Below are 13506 nucleotides of genomic sequence, written 5' to 3' on the forward strand. Positions count from 1 at the left end.
GGGCCTACCCCGCGTTACGTCCCTCGTACAGATTTGTCTCTGTGTAGCGACAGGACTATTATAGCTTTGTGTATCAGTATCAATGGGACCTATGGAATTCAAATTCCCGTGTTTAAGTCCAGCCCTGGCTGCGAGTAGGTCTCAGAGGGAGGCCTCCCAATATACTGTTAACACACCTCATTTCTGATAAAGGATCACACTGTGGATACCTTGTGTTCCACGACTCCCAGCAACCCAAAGCACCAACCAGTTAAGCAGACAATCTCATATGAAATACTATAAAGGGACTTGCAGAGCTGTTCAAAACTACCAGTTTACTGAAAACCATAACACTGGGCATCATCCAATACACTGCTAGATGCTGCATACCATTACACGATAACTGCATCTAGTGGCAATCACACGTCAAACTACCTACCATATCTGGCAAAAACACAAACATCATCCTTCCAGCCACAAAACCATGTATGGTGTAGCATGCTACTCATGAAGGCAAGTGCTTCAGTGTCCCATATAGGGGTAGTAAGCACTATATAAATGCTGCAGTACAATACGATGATGGCAATTATGTGTTTGCCTGCACCCTTAAAAGGGGTAACTGAACATAACTGCCATGTCCTAACTCTTAAATATATTTAGAGCTGCTCTTTGACCTAGTCTTGGGACACACGCTATTACTTGTTGGCACTTCTAGGTTTGCACTTGACATTGTATGAGTGCCCACAAAATTTCATGCATGCAAGATCAATTTTAGTTAGCTAGCCAGGACTTGTTAGATGTATTGTACATGACATGTCAGCAGTTGCCAGCTAGATATAATCATTTCTCAAAGTAAAGGGCATGTATGAACATCAATATTTTTTCACAATGTCTTTGATGCTTTTTAATGCATCTTACTAAATTTGGCTCATTTGTTATAATGTTTTTTTTTGTTTCACACGTGGGATTTCTTATAAGAAACAATTAAGATTTGAGATTGTTTTTTTACAGTTATTTTATTAAGCTGCTTTTCCCTGCAGATCTATTTTGACTTGCTTGCTCTAGATATAGTTAGTGTGATAAACTAGAAAGCAACACCAGTGCAAATCTGATTTCTTTATGCTAATTAAAGGGCGTGCCCTCAAGCACCACTAATATTCTTTAGTTTCCTAGCAATATTTATCATTTTATAGACTAACTGTGAGAAAAACTGTTTGTTAATTTGGGAGGTCCGATTATTTCTGTTTGCTCGAGGACTGGCTCTGAATTTAAAGGTTTGAAGAACATTTCTCTTGACAGTCCTTGTTACTAGTAATCCAATTGTCCATAACCACAGAAGCCAGATACTAATCGAGCTCACTGAATTCTCAAGTATTCAGTTGTCAGTTACTAGGGTAATCTTCAACATTGCCTCTTGAAGCACACATATCACTAGCCACAAAAAATACATTGTCCAGGCTGTGTCCTTAATTTATAAAATAATAAAAGAGACAAGAAACTTTGCTTGCATTAACAGCCTGAGAGTAAGTTACTACAGACACTCTGTATCTGACCCCTGTGTGCATGTACAGTTGGGATACATTCCTACTTAGGGGTTTAATAAAAGCACAACATGCGGTTCGAATAGGATCATAAACACTTGCATGTCTGATGTTACTTTGTTTCGTAGATGTGTGAGGAATACACATGGATCATTTGGAGGTTGCAGGCCGGACCATGCTGTTCGGGCACCAGCTGTGCCAAGCAGCAGTGTCTTGCCCTGCTGGCAGACAGGTGGTTCACTCCTTTAGTGTTCGGTTAGTTCTGAGAGACATAGACTCTCGCAATTGAAGTTGTGCATGTTGAAATGGTGAACTGCATGAAGGAACTGGTAGTTCAGAACACTCCCATTTCTCGGGGGCCAGACTCTAGATATGAGCCACACCAACCGAGGTTTGGGAAGGCACCTGTAGGTGTGAAATCTCAGATTTAAAGTTGCTCCCAAAGTACTGGAGAAAGCCAGTCATTTAAAACTGCATCTTCTGGTAAGTGTGCAACCATCTTCTACTGGAGCACTATCGCTCTTAGGTAGAGCAGTCATTGCTAATGTTCAATATATGGTTTCTGCAGGAATGAGGGAAAGGAGAAGACCGCTTGTAGATAGGGCAGGGGATGGGAGACAAAAGCTCTGACTCGTACTAAACCTTATGCAGCACCTTATAACTTCTACAGACATAAAGGGGAACCATTTGTGAACTATTCAGAAACCTTTTACAGTCGAGTGTAACCAGGAGGGATCGGCATTTCACAGTAGTTTGTACAGATTTACACAAGGAGAGTCGACAGGCCGCTTCCACACAAGCATGTAGCTAAAAAGGCCTCACCCCACAACTTGTGATTATTGATCAGGAGCTGTCTCCCCACAGAAGTGGAGTTAAAAGGCCTGTGTCCCACAATTATCAGTCAGCTGTCAGGAACTGTTAGTTGTGGCATGGCCCGGTCAAGAGCAGGGACAGCTCCTCCATAGAGGGCATTAAGGCATCGACCCACCACCTCACTCTGCCGCTGATTGCTTTAACTTTTATTGCTTTTACATGAAAACAAACAACCTCATGATTCATTTATTTCCATGTAAGCGTTGTAGGGCACGTTGGCAGTAGAAGAGTGCTCCACTGGCTGTATTGCACTTGTTCTAGGCACTGGCTGTTACAACCCGGCCTGATACAGAGCAGCACATATCTGACTTGCTGCATGGTGGTCACGCAGTGCAGCGGGTCAAATAATGGAGCTTCAGGGCTCGTCAATCATACTCCTCCTTCCCCTATCAGCAGTCGGAATAGACAAAAAGGGTCTACCTCCAACTCTATCCCAACTTATGATTGGGGGAATTGTGATAAATGCAGTTTTTAGAGCATGCCAGCTCCTATTGAAGGGGACCGACCGGGTAGTTTTATTTTCAGCATTCTCCAACAGTGTGTGTGTTTGTCTGCATGCTGATAATTGTGTGTATCAGCCATACCAAGTTTCCCAGGTCCATGCCTTATGTTCTACTCCAGTCCAGGTTTTTCTGTGAATTCAGAGACTTGTAGCATTGTTTTTCCCCATTATAAAACAGGACTACCAGCCCCAGAATAAAAAATAAAAAATCCTGGACTGGAGCAGCACATCACACGTAGACAAGGGGAAACTTCACAGCTATGGCATATACGTCTTTGTATGCTTGCTTGGGACTGTGTGTGTAAGTAGGTTTGTATGCGTGAGAGCGTGTTTAGTGTATGCTTGTCCTAGAGTCTGCAGCTTGATTTCCTTCTCGGAGCTAGCCGCTACCCGTTCTGGTCTAATTGGTCCCAGATACCACGATTCGTTCCGAAGTTCTTTTTGCCTTTGATCCCATGCCCACTTTTATCATAACATTTCTTTAATATAGTTTCTTTTTACTAGAGTTTTTAAATAATAAAGCTTGTTTGTGTTTGAATACATTTTGTTAGTTTCTTTAACATGTTCAACTTAAGTTTACATTAACTGAATCCATTCATCTCATTATCAGTTCTATGCATTTCGTGGATTTGCTCGCTTTCAGGAGTTTGCCAGTAATAATTCTACGTCTCTTTATTGCATATTATAAAGTCAAGTAAAAAACAATGTACATTTGAGTATGGTAGTTTATATTATCTGTGCAAAACCCCAAATCAGACATTCAGCATTTCATACTACAAACCCAAACCGATGTATTTACTTTTTCAGGTTCCGTATGGTTATGGGGGGCATGTCTGCATTCCTTTTGGGGTAAGAGCAGCAAGAGCCATAGTTAAGCAGGACACAGACACCGGTTCCTTGTCTGGGAACTTATGATTTTTCAAAAGTTCTCTCAGTACTTGATAACAGGTCGCATTTGGCAATTGTTGGTTTCACTCCCTTCCTGTTCAGCTGTACCTTGGTTGCATACTGACATTGGCTACTTCCTAGCCTCCTCAATTTCCTTCTCAGATGTCTGGTAGTCGGATGAAGGCAGCTTTTCCCAGTTGTTTGGGGGTTGGATCCAGGGGTTTGTGTAGTACCTGTGTGTGGTTTTCTAGTAAGTGTGCTGACAACCATTCCCTATCACCTCAGTTTGTTCACCTGTGTATTAGCTACAAGTGCCACTTGTGTACTTTCACACCTCCTCTTTGGACTCGGCTTGCTTGCTGTGTTAGCTAGCGTGTTGTCCTCAAGTCGAGCCATTTGGCCCCACCACTTTAAAATCCACCAGCCAGCCACCACTGTTGAGGAGGACAGTAGTTGGCCATATTAAAAGGAGTATCGCTTTAGCTGAGCCTGTGTTGCCCCACACAGTGCAGTATTCTGTTAAGCAACAGTCAAAAACTTGTACAGCACCTGTCACAAGACTCATCACTTGAGTCTCCGGCACAGGAAAACATGCTGTGTTGGTTAGAAAGAGAAAATGAGAAGCAGGATGGCACATGACTACTGCAAAAGCCTATTTTGTTTATGTTAAACTATAGGAACAGGATTCCAAATCAGGCAGCATGTAAGTTCAGCATCGGATTAGTACACGCACCTAAGCCCACAGGAGTAGTTCTTACCATAAGGGAGTGGTAGAGATTCCCACGTTGAACTGTGTGTGTCCTTACTCATGACTGCGAATACCCACAGGAGTCGTGTGTATGTGCGCCCACACATCCACCAACAGGAGCAAGGCTTACCGTGCTGAAGTAGAGGACAGACCAGCACTGAGATCATACACCCGTCTTTGACTGTCACCATGTATATATGAGAGTTTACATCAGGACTACAGGAGAGTAGTGAACTGAACTAGCACATCTGTGTGGTTGTCCGTCTTTGTGACTGTTTGTCTGAATGGGTAGGTTCAGAAACATGCCTTAGTGCCAAGAAGTACATCAGAGCCCAGCGCTGATCCTCTGTTCATGTGTGTACGTACGTATACGACGTATACGATTAGGACTTACATTTAACAAAGGCACAGAAAAGGCTATCGCCTTTGCATATCAGTGTGTGTGTGTCTATATACATGCATATATATATATATATATATATATATATATATAGATAGATAGATAGATAGATAGATAGATAGATAGATAGACACACACACGTGTGTTCAGCTACGAGAACTGTCGAAATCAGGAAGCACAGAAGCGCCACACATCAGACTTGAACATCTCTGTGTGACTGTGCGTGCATGTGGTTTGTGTGTGTCTCTATCTAGCTATAAGGTTTATTGCAGACTTTTCCAACTTAGAACTTCCTTCTCGTCAATGCAAGCAAATCATAAAATTGAATTTCTCATTTTTTTCCACGGATCTCTCGTATGTGTTCCCAAATGTTGGCACCTACGAGCCAGGGCGCATTTGCTTACAGGAAAAGTGCTAATAGTCAGGAAGCCCAACACAAGACTGGTAACACTGTCTGTATGTGACGGTGCACCTCTAGGGGCATGATTTTCAGGAAGCACTAGCAGTGGTCTAGTGAGTCTAGGTTGAAGGGTGCGCAAGGCTTGCAGCCAGGAAGCTTGGGAGCTGCCTTCACTAGATAAATGCACCTGTATGCTTTAGGTCGGTGCAACCAGTGCAGACGCACCTGGTGCTGAGGGTGGGGGGCAGTGAGTAGAAAACACTCATGGGTTTAAGAGCGCTTGCTGTGGAGTTCTTTGTGTGTCAAGCAGTTTTTAGGCAACAATAAAAATGCCAAGATAGCTCTGGGTATTAATGTTCCGGCCGGAGAGAGATCTTTTGAACAGTGGAAGTTTTGTCTCATCATAAATTAGTGCAGAGGGTTACTATGCCTGCTGCAAAGATCGTGTAACGCGCAGATCGTAGAACTGTATTTAATGTGGTTTGTTCACTGGGTTTGCGCTTTTGTCACAGTGAACCTTTTGCGCCTTGCTCTTCATAAATTACAATTCTAATCTAGCACAGTGACCTATGAACTGCCATCAAAGAGTCGCATGCAGACTGCATGGTATAGGTTTGAAGGTTATGTTTTTCCCAGCTTTTCATAATCACAACGTTGCTAAAAAGGGTTGGTTTGGGTAAAAATAAATTCTTATTATTAAAACCAGCTCCACCCACTGTGGTATGTTTCATATCCTGGGTTTATTCTTCTCCAGACCAAACACTCTTAAAATATACTGCCTATTAGTTTGGATGACGTGGTTTTACACCTTGTAATCCTCTTTGTTTTACGTGACATTTCCAAAAGGCTAATTTACATACTTATGATTCATTGTCTCTGTATAGTGTGTGTGTTATGTAAAGTGCTGTGGCACTCTACACTGGTATTCATCATAGCTGTAGGAAATAGGATTACTGGCTGAGTGGGGTGAAACTTTACTAAAGCAGCAAACACAATTATTTTCAGGGTGAAACACAATCAGACCCCAAATTAACCTGTGCTCAACCCTCTGGTAGCTTGGACCAGAAGCACTCTGGCTTTACTTAGAGGCAATGTGTAAAGTATTTATGCAGCACAAAAACAGAAATAAAGTGAAAACACAGCACAGGAAAAATCCCACACCAATTATAAAAATAGAATAGAATGTAATACATTATTTGACCCAAAATGACAACAAACCCAATTAGTAAAATCTGAGAGGAGCAATTTTAAATGTTTAGGTAAAAATAGTGCTTAAAGGCACAAAGCACCAACTGCGGTTATCTGAAGTCCCAAATTCAAGCTGACTATGATGGAGAGTGTGATAAACATGGGTAGGGGTCCAGCTTCCTGTAAAAACTGCCAGTTCACTAGTAAGGTTAGATAAACGTGGGAGCTTGAAACCGGGGGAAATGGACCCTAATCCCCCATTATAAAGTGAACTTAATTATAAATGGTAAGTTCCCACTTAATTTTCCTGTGATTTGTGGGGCATCCAATTGCGAATTGTACAATAATGTTCCTTAAAAAATTGGAAGGGTTCTCCGAGACATTTAGTCAAACTTGTAGTTTATTAAGCAGTTGTAATTATCTTCATATCGTACAACAGGTAAGTGAAACGTAGAGCATAGAGAGTACTCAGCCAACATGTGTTTCGCCCTATGAGGTGCGTTCACCAGGGCTTTCTCAAGGCCGTTTGATAACTACTATAATAGCAGAACAGAGAAGTTTAATCAGTTGCGTCTCTATGCTCTACGCTCAGACACTAATTTCCTATAGATAAAGGAGATGGTTTTGTTCGTCAGAGGTTCCAACAACAGGCGGTCCTCCAGTGGAGCCGCCAGAGGCAGCTGCTCCCCCTTCACAATGTGGCACCTCAGCACGTGTCCCAGTTGTATATATCGTAACCTCTCACAGTCACCCAATCATGTCAGATTCCGCCTGCAAGGTGTCAAATGCTACATATGCTTGATCTCTCCTTATATTGTCCAGGTGCTCAATATTGATCAGAGCCTACTTTATGAAGCCCGGAAGGCCTTCCCCTCCTTTAACATCCCATAGTGGGGTGAGTTCTGTGAGTTTGCCTTCCCAGCCCAAATACCTGGTGGCCTCCCTCCATGCCCTCACCACCGACCGATTGTGCGGGGACAACGTCGGTTCCTGCCTCTTCTTGTAAAGGACAGTCAGGTAGCCACGAGGGCCCTTGGCCATTCTTTCTACTCAGTAGGCAGACTGTGCCCTGTCAGCACAGGCCCAGCCATCAACCGCCGCCATTTGGGTGGCCCAGTACTACTGTATTATGTTTGGGACCACCAGTCCTCCCTCGTACATTCCCCTCAGCAACTTACGCAAAGCTCTACATGAGATACCTCCGTCCCAGAGTAGTTGGCGTAGTTCCTGGTCGAGTTTATGGAAGAAGTCCAAGGGGATCTTATGTGGTGTATTTTGCAGGATGTAGTACAGCCTCGGAAGGGTCATCATTTTAAAAAGTGTCACACGCCCCATTAGGGTAAGGAGGATCGCCCACCAGTGGGGACACCTCGGGGAAAGCGCTCCAATTTCAGGAGCAGGTTCCTGTCCAAGAAGTCTTCTGGTTCTCTGCTGACATAGATGCACAAATATTTAAAGCTCTGGGTCACCAATGGCAGCGCACATCGTGTCAGCAATTATAGTTTCCCCCCACCACCAGTGGGAAAACCAGAAACTTCTCCCAGTTGATACAGTACCGCGAGTGCTCTCCGAAAATCCCCAAAATTTGCAAGACGCAGTCAGTGGAGAGCTCCAGTCTTGTCCAGGGACTGGATTTGGCACCTCTTAGCAAGTCAGGACTCTCAACAGAAGAGCCCAAGCACTGGCAGATTAAGTCTTTGATGTCCCTGAGACTTCAAAATGGGAGGCAAGCTCAGTTCAAGCCTGTGGAGAACCTTGAAAAGCAGGATATAGAAAGTAATGTCCAGTCCTTTCACTCCCAGGACAGAAGCAGAAAGCAGCAGACCCGCACAGCAAAATGACAGGCAGAGTGGCAGTTCCTCCTACAGCACCCAGCTCTTCTTCCTGCAGTGTCCTCCGTCCAGAAGTGTTCTAAAGTTGTGGGGACAGCAGTCCAATACTTATACTCATTTCTGCCTTTAAAGTAGGCACACTTCAAAGGAAAGTCTTTGATGAACATGTGCCTTTCGGTGTCTTTGCGCTAATGCAGTTGCCAATCAATCAGTTAGGAATAATATTACCCAAAACAGCATGTACCGTCAAGGATTATGGCATAGCTGTCATAAAAATCCAGGTTTTCAAAAGTTTACGAAAACAGAGAAAGTTATCATAAAATTTCAGAGCACAAGGCAATTTATTCCAAAGGACACTTGTAAAGTGTGCAAAACTTCTACCTCCCCATTTTACTGTCTTGAAACGGGGCACAATCATTACACATCATGAAGATGAGTGAAGCACTCTATTTGGCTGGTACCATCTGAAACTTCTTTTGCGAAACTCAGGCCAACCTCCATGTAGAGCCTAATGCACCAGACATAGGGCTTTAAAGGCAATTCCTTTCCTTACTGGCAGCCAGTGGAGCTCTATCAGAGCATTTTTCACCAATTGATGCTTCAGAATATTTTTTAGCAGCATTTTGTAGCATTGTAAGCTTATTTAGAGGCCTCTGTCTCATGCCTACATATATCGCATTGCAATAATCTAACCTGGACAGAACAAGGGCAATCACTACTAACTTCTGCAACTCAGGTGGAATATATTGCGGACCCTTTCTTAACATCTTTATAACAAAAAAGCAAGAAAAGGGTAGTTTGTTAGTCTGCTCTACAAAGCACAGTTTGTAACATTTTCCACTGGAGTAGGTGGAAGTCCCAGAGAGGAGGGCCACCAAGAACATTTAAAAAATGTTTGGTCTCTACCAAAGAGTAGGACTTCCGTTTTCTGTGAGTTAAGCTTTAGACAGTTGTTACCCATCCTGTTCGTAATTGCCTTCATACAGTTATTAAAACGCTCAGCGATCTCATCAAAGTTGCTAGACACTGACACCACTATCTGGGTGTCGTCAGTATATGCTATCGTAGCAAATCCAAAAGAGCTGGTCAATCTGGCTAACGTGTAGTGACAAGACCCTGCCTCTCCCTTTCCTGGCCTTGGGCAGACTCTAGGGGATTGGAGACTGCATTGTGTGAGGGCAGGCACAGCCCTATTCAGGTGCAGGTGTCAGCTTCTCCCACCACTCTAGCCCAGGAAGACTCACCAGGACATGCAGGAAACACCTCAGCTCCCTTTGTGTGACTATCATAAGCAGCCCAACGTTCACTCAGACCCAGCCTGTATTCAGCAGCCAGGCAGAGGCACAGGATGGTTAAGCAAGAAAATGCCCGCTTTCTAAAAGTGGCATTTTCAAACTTACAATCTAAAAACCAACTTTAGCAAAAGATGTCTTTTTAAATTGTGAGTTCAGAGACCCCAAACTCCATATCGGTACCTGCTCCCAGTGGAAAAATTCACATAAAAGATATTTCAAGGCAATTCCCATGTTACCCTATGGGAGAGATAGGCCTTGCAATAGTGAAAAACAAATTTAGCAGTATTTCACTATCAGTACATGTAAAACACCAGTCCATGTCCTACTTTTTAAATACACTGCACCCTGCCCATATGGCTGCCTTGGGCCTACCTTAGGGGTGACTTACTTATAGTAAAAGATAAGGTTTGGGTTTGGTAAGTGGGTACACATGCCAAGTCAAACTGGCAGTTAAAAAACTGCCCACACAGACACTGCAGTGGCAGGTCTGAGACATGTTTACAGGGCTACTCATGTGGGTGGCACAATCAGTGCTGCAGGCCCACTAATAGCATTTGATTTACATGCCCTGGGCACACAAGGTGCACTTTAGTAAGGGTTTACTAGTAAATCAAATGTGCCAATCATGGAGAAACCAATCCCAAATACAATTTACACAGGTTGCACTTTCGCTGTAGTGCTGGTCTGCAGTGGTAAAGTGTCCAGACACCTAAAGCCAGCAAAAACTAAATTCAGCGCAGGATCAAAAACAGGAGGTCAGAAGCAAAATGTACAGGTCAAACCACGCCAAGAGCCAACAGGTCTAACAGTCACAAACAGGTTGCATCTTGACGTATCCTATGGTACGGCTGAATACACCTGTTGCATAGATCTTTGTGTGCCCATTAGTTTTCAGTGGATAATTATAATTGTGATCAACTTGGAGTTATTGGTGACATTATGTTTTGCCAGTTTACAGCTTTAATGCATCATAAAGTAGCATAGAGGGATAATGTGTCTGGTGCAAGGCACAACGTGTAACATGCAGATTACTTGATTTTAATTTTCTGTATATAAATGGGTTACTTTTGTCTCTGAGAGCTTTTTGTTACTTGCAGTTCGTAAGTTGCAAGCTTTCTAATATAGTACAGTGAGCTATGAAGTGATGTCAAGGATGGGTATGCAAACCGCAAGTCATAGATTTAGAATCTTATTTTTCTCTCAAACCTTTATTATTCAGAGGTTTGTAAAAAAAAATATTTTTATCAGCAGTAAAGTCTTATTAGCACAGAAAGCAATAGCCGCTGAATTAGGTCTTAGATCCTGAGTTTGTATATCTGCAGACCAAACATATTAAGTCCACCAGTATGCATGATATGTGGCTCCAGCACCTCATAACCCTCATTGTCGTATGCAACATTTCCTTTACACATTTGTATGATTCATTGTTCCTGTATAATATGTGTGTGTGAGATATAATGTGCTATTACAACCTTCATTGAGACTAAAAGCACTGTAAAAGAAATAAAATAAAAAATATAATAAGTGTTATTTAAATCATCACTAGTGTATTTACTCGTACAGACAGATACATCTGAAATTTTTCATGCGTATGTCTGACATACAGGACTTCAACAAAGTCAAAACCTGTATTTAAATCATAGTTTCTGTTAAGTAATTGTGAAGTGATAACAAGCTGAGTGCCTTTGTTTCCTTTCATTGCTTTGGCATCTAGGTGTTAGGCTTCAGATGGCTCTCAGCAGGATGAGACTCCAACTACATATGTATTGATAACACTGTAAATGAGGCCTTTGTGTTAAGCCCAGCTGGAAGGGAAAATACCCCCCCCCCCCCGTCTCACTCCCTGCAAGTTGCTGCTCTGAAAAGAAATCAAATAACCTACAGGCAGTGCTCAATGTGTCCCGTTGTTGGCAAATTACACTAGGACAAATTCAGCATATTTTACCTGGCCAAGCCGAGGCCCAACTAGATCTCTTCATTTCCTGCACTGCTTACACTAGACAATTTTATACAGCATTGCCTAGTACCCCCTTCACAACACTGTAAATAATGTGGCATGCTAGAAAGAGTCCAAAATTACTGAACAGTTTTTTTTCTGTGGAAAATACAGACTTCTGAGATGCCCTCAAATATTGACCACTTTCCACATTTTCTGGAGGTTTGTGAAATTTTGGAAGTTACCCCCAGAGTTTCTGTCTACTGCCTCAGTATCCGGGAAAACAAAGCATGATGAAACATCACAAAGGAATGAAGAATGACTGGGTCTGAAGAGGTGGACAGAAGTGACCTCTAGTAACATAGACTTGTAAAACTGCAGGCACTGGAAGAGATAAACATTTATTTTCGTAGCAGTACAGCTGTGTTGTAGGCAAGGCTGAGCAGTGTGCACCTTCATAGCAAATGTCTGTAGGGAAGCCCCTAGCAGTTGTCACTTACAACATTTGTGCAAGGTGTACAGAAAGGCAGACCCCTTCCCTTTTTGCTCACCTTTCTCAGGTTCTCCTTTTCATTTTCTCTTGCCCAGCAGGGCTCTGCACTGGGCATTCTTAAGTATTATCTTTCTGCTACTTCTGCTTTTTGCAGTTGCCTGACCAGCCATTCCCATTTAAATAAACCCTGGTGTAAATAGTTTCTTTAAAGTTATGCCCCATTGGGACCTTAATCTTGTCCTTACTTTTCTCAGGTGCGCTCCCTTTGAGCCATTGCACAATTGCCCACTCAGGCTCCTTTTTATCAAGACAGTCTTTCTCGTGGCTATAACATCTGCCTGAAAGGTTAGTGAGCTTCAGGTTTTATCATCCAAGCCTCCCTAGTTGAACATCTATCCAAATTAGTGCTTTTTATGTGAGCTTCCTTTCAACCGAAAGTTATCAATCCCTTTCACATAGGCCAGACCATCAATTTGCCTGCTTTTTACACTCAGTCACATCCCTCTTAAGACGAGTACTGGCTTCTGGACCCAAAAAGAGTGTTGTTGTTTTACCTTAACTGCACACAAGAGTTCCGGGTGGATAACAAACACTCAGTGGGTTAAGTTGGAGCGAAGAAAGGAAGGGGCATGCAGAAGTGGACCATCTCCAGATGGATCGTGCTCTCCATTAAAACTTGAAATGCATTGGCAAAAAAGCGACCCTCTTAGGGCTTGTGTGCTCAATCCACCAGAGCTAATGCTGCACTGACTGCACTCCGAGTTCCATGCCTGGACATCTGCCAGGCAGAAACACAGGCTTCTTTGCATACGTTTACAAAGCACAACTGTCTGAACAGTCAGGTCCGTCATGATGGGCACTTTGCCTGGTCGGCACTGCAGGACTTCCTTGTGTGAAATTGGCCCGCAGACCTACCTTCTGGGATGATATTGCTTGGGTATCTATTCTAAGTTAAGGAATCTGCACTAGATGTCTCTCATTAGTTACTTACCTTTGATAACACTGTAACTGGTAGAGACTGTATCTAACCTCAGATTCCTTGCCGATGCACCCATCCTCCCCACTCTGCAAACTGATTCCTAGGGACAGGGTTGTTCCCCTTAAGGGCCCTAGTTTTTCCACACCAGTGGTCAGTGTATTTCGTGGCTCTGCACTTCTGGTGTGAAGGGTAGTGGAGAGAAACTGGCATTGGCGCAGTGGGTTGGTGCTTGCGTGGGTGCCACGCACATCACTTCCAGTGCAGATGGTGCCACGCGGAGCCAGGTAACGCCGCCTGCTGGCACGTCGGGGTGCTGCTCAAGTATTTCCGGGTTTGGTCTGACGCCTGGGGATGGTCTTGGAGTGGGTAGTCTGCAACTATTTAAAGTCCCTCCCATATAAGGCATTACTGAAGTAAGTAACTTGTTCTTCTTTACCAACAACTCACCAGAT

At 43.3% G+C, this 13506-nt stretch overlaps 1 protein-coding gene across 1 annotated transcript in view; it reads left to right on the top strand.

The window, feature by feature from the left end:
* Positions 1-13506, top strand: part of SIGIRR (single Ig and TIR domain containing) — a 97211-nt gene that overhangs the window by 1181 nt on the left and 82524 nt on the right. The gene's annotated exons all lie outside the window — the stretch shown is intronic.

This window comes from Pleurodeles waltl, chromosome 3_1 (genome assembly GCF_031143425.1).
Source record: "Pleurodeles waltl isolate 20211129_DDA chromosome 3_1, aPleWal1.hap1.20221129, whole genome shotgun sequence".
NCBI lineage: Eukaryota > Metazoa > Chordata > Amphibia > Caudata > Salamandridae > Pleurodeles > Pleurodeles waltl.